At 38.5% G+C, this 10,935-nt stretch overlaps 1 pseudogene; it reads left to right on the plus strand.

Annotated features, from left to right (window-relative positions):
* The first annotated feature begins 3,137 nt into the window (after positions 1-3,137).
* Positions 3,138-4,171, plus strand: LOC101605795 (annotated as a pseudogene).
* Positions 4,172-10,935: the final 6,764 nt, after the last annotated feature.

Below are 10,935 nucleotides of genomic sequence, written 5' to 3' on the forward strand. Positions count from 1 at the left end.
CTCCTGATTCCCAGTTTAGAAAGTTCTTCCTCATTCCCAACCTGGCTGAGAAGAGGGAAGAGAATTTCTTCTGATCTGGACATTTTCCTGTATCAGTTTTCTGTCCTTTCTTGCTTTGCTACACAGGTGATCTTTCTCAAGCTTTGAGTCCTTCCCTGTACTATTTCCTAGTGTACCCTGACCCTTATGTAATTGTGAAGGGGAAGGGCTCATGCTCTCATGTTCCACTTCCAAATTGTTCTAAGTATTTGTGCTTGTGTTTCTCTTTTCACTTGGGCTCTCTGGTCTTAGTGTGTGTGCGTGTGTGTGTGTGTGTGTGTGTAAGTGCAGAGGCTCTTTCCTGGGAGACACATACACGTACACACATAGATAGATAGATAGATAGATAGATAGATAGATAGATAGGTAGAGTTTTTAATGGTCCACAAAATAAAAAAGTAATCAGTCAAGTAGGAAAGTCACAGCAGTTTGTAGCATAAATGGCTTCATTAAACATTTAAAAGCAGCTGATTTTGTTTTTGTTTTTATTTATTTATTATTATTATTATTTTGGTTTTATGAGGTATTTTCTCACTCTGGTCCAGGCTGACCTGGAATTAACTATGTAGTCTCAGGTTGGCCTCGAACTCACAGCAATCTTCTTAACTCTGCCTCCCAGAGTGCTGGGATTAAAGGCATGAACCATCACACCTGGCTTATTAAATATTTTTTATTGACAGCTTCCATACTTACAGATAATAAACCATGATAATTCCCCCCATTCCCCACTTTCCCCTTCATAAATCCAGACTCCATCCCATCCCCCTCCCTCTCTCAGTGAGTCTCTCTTTTATTTTGATGTCATCATCTTTCCTTCTATTATGCGCGTCTTTATGAAGGTAGTGCTAGGCACTGTGAGGTCATGGATATTGAGGCCAATTTCAGTCTGAAGGATTACATTGTAAGCAATCCTACCCTTACTTTGGCTTTTACGTTCTTTCCACCATCTCTTCTGCAATGGACCCTGAGCCTTGGAAGTTGTGATAGAGATCATTTTGAACATTCCTCCATCATATCTTCTCAGCACTATGGTGGCTTTTGTGTCATCCCTGGGGTCATTGCCATCTGAAAAGAGAAGTTTCTTTAACCAAAAGTGTTAGCAGCATTCATATATGGATATTAATGTAAAGTAAAGTGCATAAAGGGCAGTTTGGTGGGTATAATATATGCATTTAGCCAGAAAAGAGCAGGTGTTGCATTCCTAATGTTCATGACCTCCCCCACCATAGGCTTTAGAGTAGGTTTTCATTGCCAGGCATGTATTCCCTCCTATAGAGCAGATCTCCAATCCAATTATCAAGCAGTTGGTTTCCTCCATAACAGACATGCCACTGTTGCATCTGTTGGCTCATTTGGCCTAACTGGCCAAACTTGAGGCTTGCAATGTCCACTGTTTTCACCATTGATGGCTTCTGTCTCCCACAGGCCTGCATGAAGTGCAGCCTTTTCTGGTTTTCTGTCAGTTGGTCTACAGGGTGGCGGCTTTTAGCTCAGCCCCAGTTTGATTTCTTGGTGACCTTGCAGCCCAGGCATGTAGAGTCTTCAGAAATTGTGTCTTATCATATATTCCTGGTGGGAAACAAAGAGCCTTGGCAATAGTCTGAATTGTTTGAAGTGCATCAGGGACCTGCTGGGAGATATTTTATGTGTAGAAGAGTTTTTCAATCTCTCTTCCCTCTTTCCAGATGGGCAAGGCTGGCAAGGCTGGGGATTCCCTTCTGGCTTGAGTCTTTCTGGACTTCCCTTGGATACCAATTCTCCCTAAGAAATCTCACAGTTGATAATTTACCATTCTTGGAAACTGTTTTCACAATTAGTTGTTAAAATGCATAAGAACATAAAGTTGGAGATCACAGTCCTGGGGAAACTCCACAAATCTGAAATTTCTCCCAAATCAGTAATTGCAAAGAATACAAATAAAGATTAATCAGACTCTCTGTTCATCATAGAAAAACTATATATAGAAATACTATGACAAAAATATAAGTGATAATTAAACTGAGGCATTTGAATAATGTCCTGGAAAAGATATTCAGTTGTTAGTATATTTGTTCTTTTGAATAGAGCATCTGTTGGGAAAGACCTTAAAATACAAGTTATTTAGAAGACTGCTTTCTTAAAGAAACTTTTTGGAAACCAAGAGTTATTAGTGAATGAGCACTGGACAGTTTTAAGAAAGAAACTGGCTTGTGGCCTCTATATGTGCATCCCAGTTTCTTATCTCTGGAGAAGCAAAATCATAACTCTTGCCTCAAGGGGAATGAGAAATAATTTATACTGTATCCAAACAGCAGTGGGCTGAGAACAGAGATTTGGGTTACTTCATATACCATGTTCTAATGTGGTATCAGTTTCATGAAGTATTTTTTAAGAGTAACAGAAGAATTAAAAATCAAAGTATGTCAAAAATGTATTGTTAGAAACATCAGGTAAGAAGGTTATAGTCAAATGGTAAAGTCTATAGTCCTTAGATGCTATGTGATGGCATTCTTAACCTTAGAGTTGATGGAAGCAAAGAATTTATTTCTACATTTCAAAAGGATTTACCTAGTATTCAGAATAATATCAGATCATAAACAGAAGTGTGCAATGAATGGCTATAAAGGTCATGAAGATAACCCAGGACAATTTGTCTACCAATCTGTAATATTCCAGTTTTTCATGTGCTTTTCAGATGTGGTATGGACTCAGGTGCATGAAAAGAATAGATAACTTTCAAGAATAATTATATGGAGATAGTGTTATAAAGAATCAAAGAAGATTGCATCTGCATATGAGCACCTTCTAGTTTGCTTTTTGATTCCCTATGCATATACACTTGGAAAATATTGCAAAAGGACATCAGTAGAAAATTGCATAGGAAACGGTGACATGAGTATTGTTCCCGCTGCTACCTTGACAACCAGCTCCAGGAAAATGGTGAAAGACACAGTGGTTAATGAAAACATGTAGGAGCAGAAACCCAGAAGCTACAGAGAACTTAGCACTAAATAAGACTGCTAACATTGGATTATCTGGATGGAGGAGGGTGGTAGCCAAGTGACAGAATTGGGCCCAGCTCATAAATGTGAGTGGTTCTCATAAAGTTCTGGTGGGCAATGGTAAATGAGAATGTCAGTCTTCTGATCTCATGATAGTTGCTGACTGATTTCTGCACACACCTCCCCAATCTGCCTGATAGCACAGACAAAGACATCTATAAATGTACCTTGGAGAAAATCCAGGAGCAGGTTGCTTCCATAAAATAGCCTCCTGCATCTATGTATGAGAAAGAAGATTAGAGAAACACTGCCCAAGTGTTGGTGGAAATTCCTTTGGAAACAGGACAAAAACAGTGCAATGTATATTACAAGCTGGAGACCTACTTGAAGATTGCTAGGCTGTATCTGGAGGAGGATGATCCTGTTCAGGCAGAGGGTTACATCAACCCAACATCATTACTGCAGAAAATCAACCAATGAACAGTTACAAATACATTATAAAGTATGCTATGCATGTGTTCTTCATTATAGACAAAAATTCACTGAAGCTGCACAAAGGTACAGTGAGCTCTCTCACAAGACAATAGTCCATGAAAGTAAAAGACTAGAGGCCTTAAAGCACACTTTGCATTGCGCCATTGTAGTGTCAGCAGGACAGCAACATTCTCGAATGTTGGCTATTCTTTTTAAGGATGAAAGTGGCCAGCAACATGCTGCATATGGGATTCTAGCAAAACCATATGTAGATAATATGGATCATCTGGGAAAATCAGCTTCAGGAGTTTACTGCCATCCTGATGCTTCATCAGAAAGTGAGGAAAACTGACATTTCCAGCATCTTGGACAGAACTATTATTAAGCACAACTTGTCAGCAAGCAAGTTACATAATAATATATCTTTGAAGAAATTAGAGATATTTTAGAGATCCCTGCAGCTAAGGCAGAGAAGATAGCATCTCAGATGATAACAGAAGGAAAGATGAATAGATTTATTGTTGGGATAGTTCACTTTGAAACAAGAGAAGTTCTGCCAATATGGGACAAGTAGATCCAGTCACTGGGTTTCCAAGTGAACAACCTTCTGGAGAAAATTAGCCAGGTAGCCCTGGAATGGACAGCAACAGGTCGTGGAAGCCCAGATGGCCCAGTGAGTCTCTCAGAATTCTGTGCACGCCACATTTTGCCATTGGTGCAGAACGATTTCACTGTCTCTTCAAGCATTGTTCATCATGACCTTGCACATGCCAATCCCTTTTATGCTGGAACCCACAGAACAATTTCACTGTCTCTTCAAGCATTGTTCATCATGACCTTGCACATGCCAATCCCTTTTATGCTGGAACCCACTGAAAGAAGAAAGGAGAACAGGAAGTGTAAGCATTTTAACATACCTAGTTGACACATATTCAGGTACTGTGTGTTAAACTTATTTGGATATTTAAAAAAAAAAAAAAAAAAAAAAACGTTTTCTTTCAGCAGAGGTGAAATACTTGTGACTAAAAAGTTTGGGATTTGTGATAACTTTGTAGTCATGTAAAATATAAATGCTTTATGCCTTTATGCCTTTATGCGAATAGGATTATTCTAACAAATGGAGAAAAGAGCCCCACCTTCTCAAAAGAAATAAGACTGTTAAGACTGCTAACAGACCTGCCAATGCTCAGGGAACAATGTGGAAGAGGGTGATGGAAGATTTTAATGTCTACAGGAGGTGTAGAAATTTTCTGAAGCAAAGCCCCCTCTCCAACAGATGACAAGCCCAAAATATAGCTTATTTAAGGGTGGCAATCCGACCATCCATCAGATTTAACATATAATATACCCTGACATGGAAGGTGCAGTTAGCACTTCTGATTCAAGCCCATATACCATGCTTATTTGGCCAGTACTGACATAGTGTAATCCCAGTTACCTTTTGGGATGATTTTGGTCTCAATTATGCTGCGGGCCTGCCCTGTGGGTTCATGTGGGCTGTCTGGGTCCATGGTTCCCTGTTCTGACTGCCTTTGTTGAGTGTTTTGTAAATGAGCTCCCTTTCCCTGGTCTCTGGTGCTTGCTGGTGCTTGCGCTGGCAGTGAGAGAGGGGAGGTTATGGATGGTGTCTGACATGACCTTCTCAATATCCTCTTTGTCAGGAGCTGCTCAGCTGATCCCTGCTGTTCCTTGAATTTGTGAGGAGGCCAGTGTGAGTGGAAAATCCCCTCACGTGGCTTTTTCTGTGACTCAGGCGGAGTTGCAGGTGTGGCCACATGGACGTGGTGCTGCTGCTGCTGGAGCTGCTTCTGCCTGCCTATGTGGGCTCTAGATGCTCTCGATCTCTCCTACTTCTCTGCTATAGTTGATAATTTCTTATGTACCTCACTTTTTAGTAAAAGAGTGCATTTTGCTGGTTTTTCTTTTTCTTTTCTTTCTTTTTTTCTATCTATCTATCTATCTATCTATCTATCTATCTATCTATCTATCTATCTTTCTTTCTTTCGTTCGTTCGTTCGTTTTTTGGCTTTTTCTCCCCTAGACTGCTTTGATGTGGTTCCTACACTGCCATCTTAACTGGATATTCTAAAATTTATTTATTTGGAAGCAGAGAGAGAGAGAGAGAGAGAGAGAGAGAGAGGAAGGGAGAGAGAGAGGGCACACTTGGACCTCTAACCATTGATAACAAACCCCAGAATGCATGTGCCACTTTGAGCATCTGGCAATAGGAAAAAAAAAATTGCAATATGTCAAATAGGGGCTGGAGAGAGTGATAGCTCATTGGTTAAAGGTACTTTCTTAAAATCTACCACATTTACTAAATAAAACAAGTACAAGAGAAATAACTTCAGGGAAATTATATACTTTTGTTTTGGTTTGTTATAGATGTGATAATAATGCAGTTCTTAGTAGTCAGAAAAAAAAATGATACCATAGAAAACAAACACAAAAATAAATCCAAAATGAACTGGCACCCTAGAAACCTTTACCCTTGAAGACTGACTAAATGATAAAACCCTCAACAAGAGTAAAGGGGAGCACCTGAAATGAAGGGCCCTGGAGAGGACGCGATGAAGCCGATCCTTATTTACTTTTATCTCTAGTCTGTAATGCCCAGTATGAGCAATTGGTTGCTACCCACAATGAGCTGTGGATAGGAGAGACTTATGAGATCCCCAAAACAAGACAGACTCAGGAAATTTTGAGGAAGTTGGGAAGGCAGAAAGATTATAAGAGCCACAGGTTGAGACACTATGGCCAGAAGGATTGCCTACCACCCAAAACTGACTGCTGCCACCACAATGCTTACCCTGTAGCCCCATGGGGAATACCTGCAACCCCACTGAGGAGGGACTCCAGTAGAATGGTGACAGGAATGAGGGAAAAGAGGGTATGAATACATGATGTATCCTCACAAAATATGCTATTAGTGATAAGAAATAAAGTAAAGGAGAAAGCTGTGATAAAAAGGTATGAATGAGGGGAAAATGAACATTAATCCCATTAAAAATAATATCCTGACTTTGGTGTGCTGGCGCATGCCTTTAATTCCAGAACCCAGGTGGAGGTAGGAGGACTGCCATAAATTCAAGGTCACACAGAGATTAAATAGTGGATTCCAGGTTAGCTTGTAATTAGAGTGAGAACATACCTCAAAAAAAAAAAAAAAAAAAAACATAGTATACAGCAGAAAGATAGGCACAATTAATTACAGGCTTTAAAATTCAAAAATGTCATTTCTATATATTCAGGTCTATGTACATGGAATAAATGAAATATGTTCCCCCTTATTCCTGTTCCATTTACCATCTAACAGGCTCAGGTGAATCTCTTCCAGCCTTAAGTTGAATGAAATGTTAGAATTTTGTGTTTTCATGTGAGGTGTTCTGAGAAGTTGGTGACAGTATGTGAAAATCTTTGAGACAGTGCCATAGATAAAATGTTACATAGCTAATATGAGACAAGAAAAACTTAGCTAGCTCAGATGCCTTTATTAACAGGCATGCTTGTCCACTGGCTTTCAGGTGGATTGCAAGACGAGATGTATGAAAGATGACAGGAACATGCAGGTAAGAAGGGTTTCTCCTTTCTGTTGTAGGCATGTGTCCTTACGGCTGACACTTGCGCAGTTGTGGCCAACAGGGCGTCTCTCCTCAATACCCTTATTTTCCAGACCCTTTTCCTACCATTTCAGGCTTAGTTACAGAATTTTCTTTCCCTAAGAGTACAGCCTTGTCTATTCCTACTTCATCTCTGTTGCCTCCTTTTACCTGAGAATGTATCATCTCCTTGTTCACTGACCTACGGGCACAGGCTCCTTGTGAAGTTATATACCCTGCAGTCTTTGTCATGGTAAGTTGCTTCTGCTAACTTCTCTAATGCTCAGTACTGAATATACCCAATCAGTGTGCAAATAGAATATACTTAGCTTATGTTGTGCAATACAACATTTAATTTCATTTACCAATCAAATTTTATATGTGCCCTCAATGACAGGATCTCTCACTATCATGGGAAAATAGGGGAACTCAAATAGAATTGCAGGGAGACACAAACTTTCACACTTCTGGGCATACATGCCCACAACTCTGCTCTCACCCCAACATCACACACACACACACACACACACACACTCCCACTCACACACACTTCATTTAAATAATTAATAGGTCAAGGCTCCACAATGGTTGAGATTTCTGCTTTGCTTAAGAATGAAGCTTGTACCCTATGCTCATCCCTAGAGGGCGCCATTCAGTTACGATCAGTTCACAACAAAGACTCCATCGGTATACACATTGAGTCTGTCTTTCCACTTCTCAGCAGTATTCAATTCTTAACTTCTCTATATGTTTTGAGTCATTCAGTGATATTTGAGAGACTAAAAAAAACAAAAAACAAAAAACAAAAAAAAAACAATAAAAGTTGACCACCCATCACTGGAGCCCTGTGCTCCTGAAAGCAGCACAGTTCAGAAATCCCACTAACTTACTTCTGTGTGTAGGAAACTCTTATGACAGATCCACCATTCCCCACATGAATTTGATAATCTCCCATGTGATCCCATTGTTCATGGACGACAGGACAGGTCACAGCCTCCACCTAACTTACTCTTTTTTTTTTTTTCTTTCTCATAAATGATTAGCTGAACTGTCTGTCCCCACTAAAGAGCCTCTTGTAGAAACCACACTAAGTTGGACAATATCATAAGACAGGCATTGCTTACTTAGTATCTCACAGTAATACATTTCTTAGAATCAGAGTTTCATGCTAGCTCTTCCCATCCCAACAGCTTTTACATCTAATAAAGAGGGCCTCATGTGCAGGTTCAGGACCATCAATAGGCTTTACATCGCTTTCTGTGAATTATTGAATTGTTAATTCTAGCGCTACCAAGGACTCAATCATGTAGGGCTCTTTTCTGATCTCATCACTGTGTAACTGCTCTTTTCCTCCAGGTTTTTTCTCACTATATGCATTCATCTGTGGAAATAGTTTTCCCCCATATTAGTCCTAGATATAAATCCTCCATCAACTACCAAAAATAAATCAGGTAAGTTTTTATGAGAATAATTCTGTGAAAACTCTAACACAACAAAAGTGTATCACTCATGTGAAGACTGTTCTGCCTGAAACCTCACTCACCCTGGCCCAAGTCCCCACGCTGATCGCACCTTTTCAATACAATTAAATACGTCTCAGTCTTATGATGAAAGAGGAAAAAAAGCATTCTCACATCTTCTTTTCAAAACTGTTAGGCTTATCTTCCTAAACCCAAGAATGTTTGATGTAGGTGTGGATGTAGAATTCAGCAGCACAACGCTCCATTTGTGTCTAGGGCAGGAGGCAAATCAAATTTTGAGGCTACTTCTTTCATTGCTAAAGGTTTCTTTTTCATGCTGCCTGAATTTTCTATAGCATTTGATCTCAGGTGATGGAAATAGTATCTTTTTATTAAAAATTATTTTAACATCTTGTACAAATTATCTCCATAGGAAATGAGCAACTAGAATTAAAAAAAAATCAAATAGGATTCTATTATGGCATTTATTTTATTTTCTTGAATATATTATTTTATAAAAATGCACAGCCTGATTAATTATGGGACACCTAAATGATTAATACATATTGAATACTAACATCAGCAAACAAAAAGAGAGCAACAAATACTTTCCCCAGAAGCCCCCACCCGGACAGTATCTCTCACTGAAAATATTGACATTCTATTGAAAACTAGTTAGTTAGCTTCCAAACACAAAATATTACAAATATTATGTGTTCAAACTTTTGACTAAGATAAAACTTCTAAAGCTTTTGTCAATATGAAAGTTTCTTTGGAAAATTCTTGAGCAACTGGTGAGATGTCTCAGCAGGTATTTGCTGCATAAGCATGAGGAACCATGTTCAATCTCTAGCACAAACATGAAAAAGGCAAGACATGGCCATGCATGCTTATAACTCCATTGCTGAGCAGTACAGAGACCAGAGGATCACTGGGGTTCACTGGTAAGCATCTAGCCAAAAATTTGGGAGTTCCACTTTAAATGAAAAATTCTCTCTCAAAGATTTATCTGAAAAGGAATAGAAAAGGACACCCTATGTCTTCCTCTGGCCAACAAAACACATTACCATGGGCTGTGCATCTGGGCATGCTCTTACAATGTTATTTCATACTCACCAGAAGAAAAAGAAGAAGCAGAAGAGGAAGTAGAAAAGAAAAGGGAAGAGAAGAAAAGAAAAAGAAAATTCCTGTCTTCCTTAGAAATAACCTCAAATATTCTCCAATGCCAAGGTAATTTTTGTTTGTTTTGTTTTGTCCTGTTATTCTTTCCTTTTTCTCCTTGGTGTGCTAAGCTAGTTTTCACTAGCTGGTTTTGTAACCTTTCCTTTTTTTTAAAAAAAGTATTTTATTTATTTATTTACTTGAAAGAGAGCGCGAAAGAGGCAGGTAGAGACAAAGATCGAGAGAAGGGACATGCCAAGGCCTGCAGCCACTGCACAAAGTCTCCACCTGTATGTGCCGTTTGTGCATCTGGCTTACCTGGGTACTGGGGGATCAAACGTGGGTCCTTAGGCTTCACAGGCAAGTGCCTTAACCTCTGTGCCATCTCTCTAGCCCACTTTTCCTTTCTCTCTCTCTTTATTTTTTCTGAGGATCATCATGCTCCTGGAAGTCTAGGGTCACTGGAAAGTCATATTTTTATTAATCCTATGGCCTTGCTAAACCAGAAGAGATGCTAAATATTACTGTATTGATTAGATACTTAACTGAAAAAGGCTATACAGTCTCTAATGTAGAAAATCCTTCCTTCTCCATAATATTGATTGATAATAGTCATATAGCTCTGGAATTATTTAAATAACTTTTCTTTTCAAGCTTGTCATGTTCTACTGTGAAAAATAAATAATTCAGTGATTAACTTTTAAATTTGATGAATGTTAGCAAAAAATCTTGATTATTCAAAGCATAAAATTAAATGTATGCCAGATTTTTCCTGGATTATTTTATCAATTCTTGATTAACTTTGTAAATATTCATTAATCATATGAGAAAAATTAAAACAAAATCCTGATATGTCAGTTCAGTTGGATTTTTGAATAATAACTCTACCTCACAAATATCTTCCCAGCAATGACTTTTCTAAGACCTAAATATAATAGAAAAAACAACAGGAAAGACTTGATGTATAATCTCAGTTGTGATTTAGCTGTCATTATGACAAAACTTACATTCAAATATTATCTATATATTTTCATGACTACAAAATAAACTGCCCAAACTAAATTACATAAAAATCACACATGATCCCCAGATAGTTTCTTTAGACAATATGACATCTACTTAGTGTTTTGCAAAATTAATAATTATCATACAATGACAATTTGAAGTCAAGGCCATGATTCTTTTTTTAAAAAAAAAATAATTTATTTATTTGAGAGCGAC

The sequence above is a fragment of the Jaculus jaculus genome, chromosome 11 (genome assembly GCF_020740685.1).
Source record: "Jaculus jaculus isolate mJacJac1 chromosome 11, mJacJac1.mat.Y.cur, whole genome shotgun sequence".
NCBI classification, from domain to species: Eukaryota; Metazoa; Chordata; class Mammalia; order Rodentia; family Dipodidae; genus Jaculus; species Jaculus jaculus.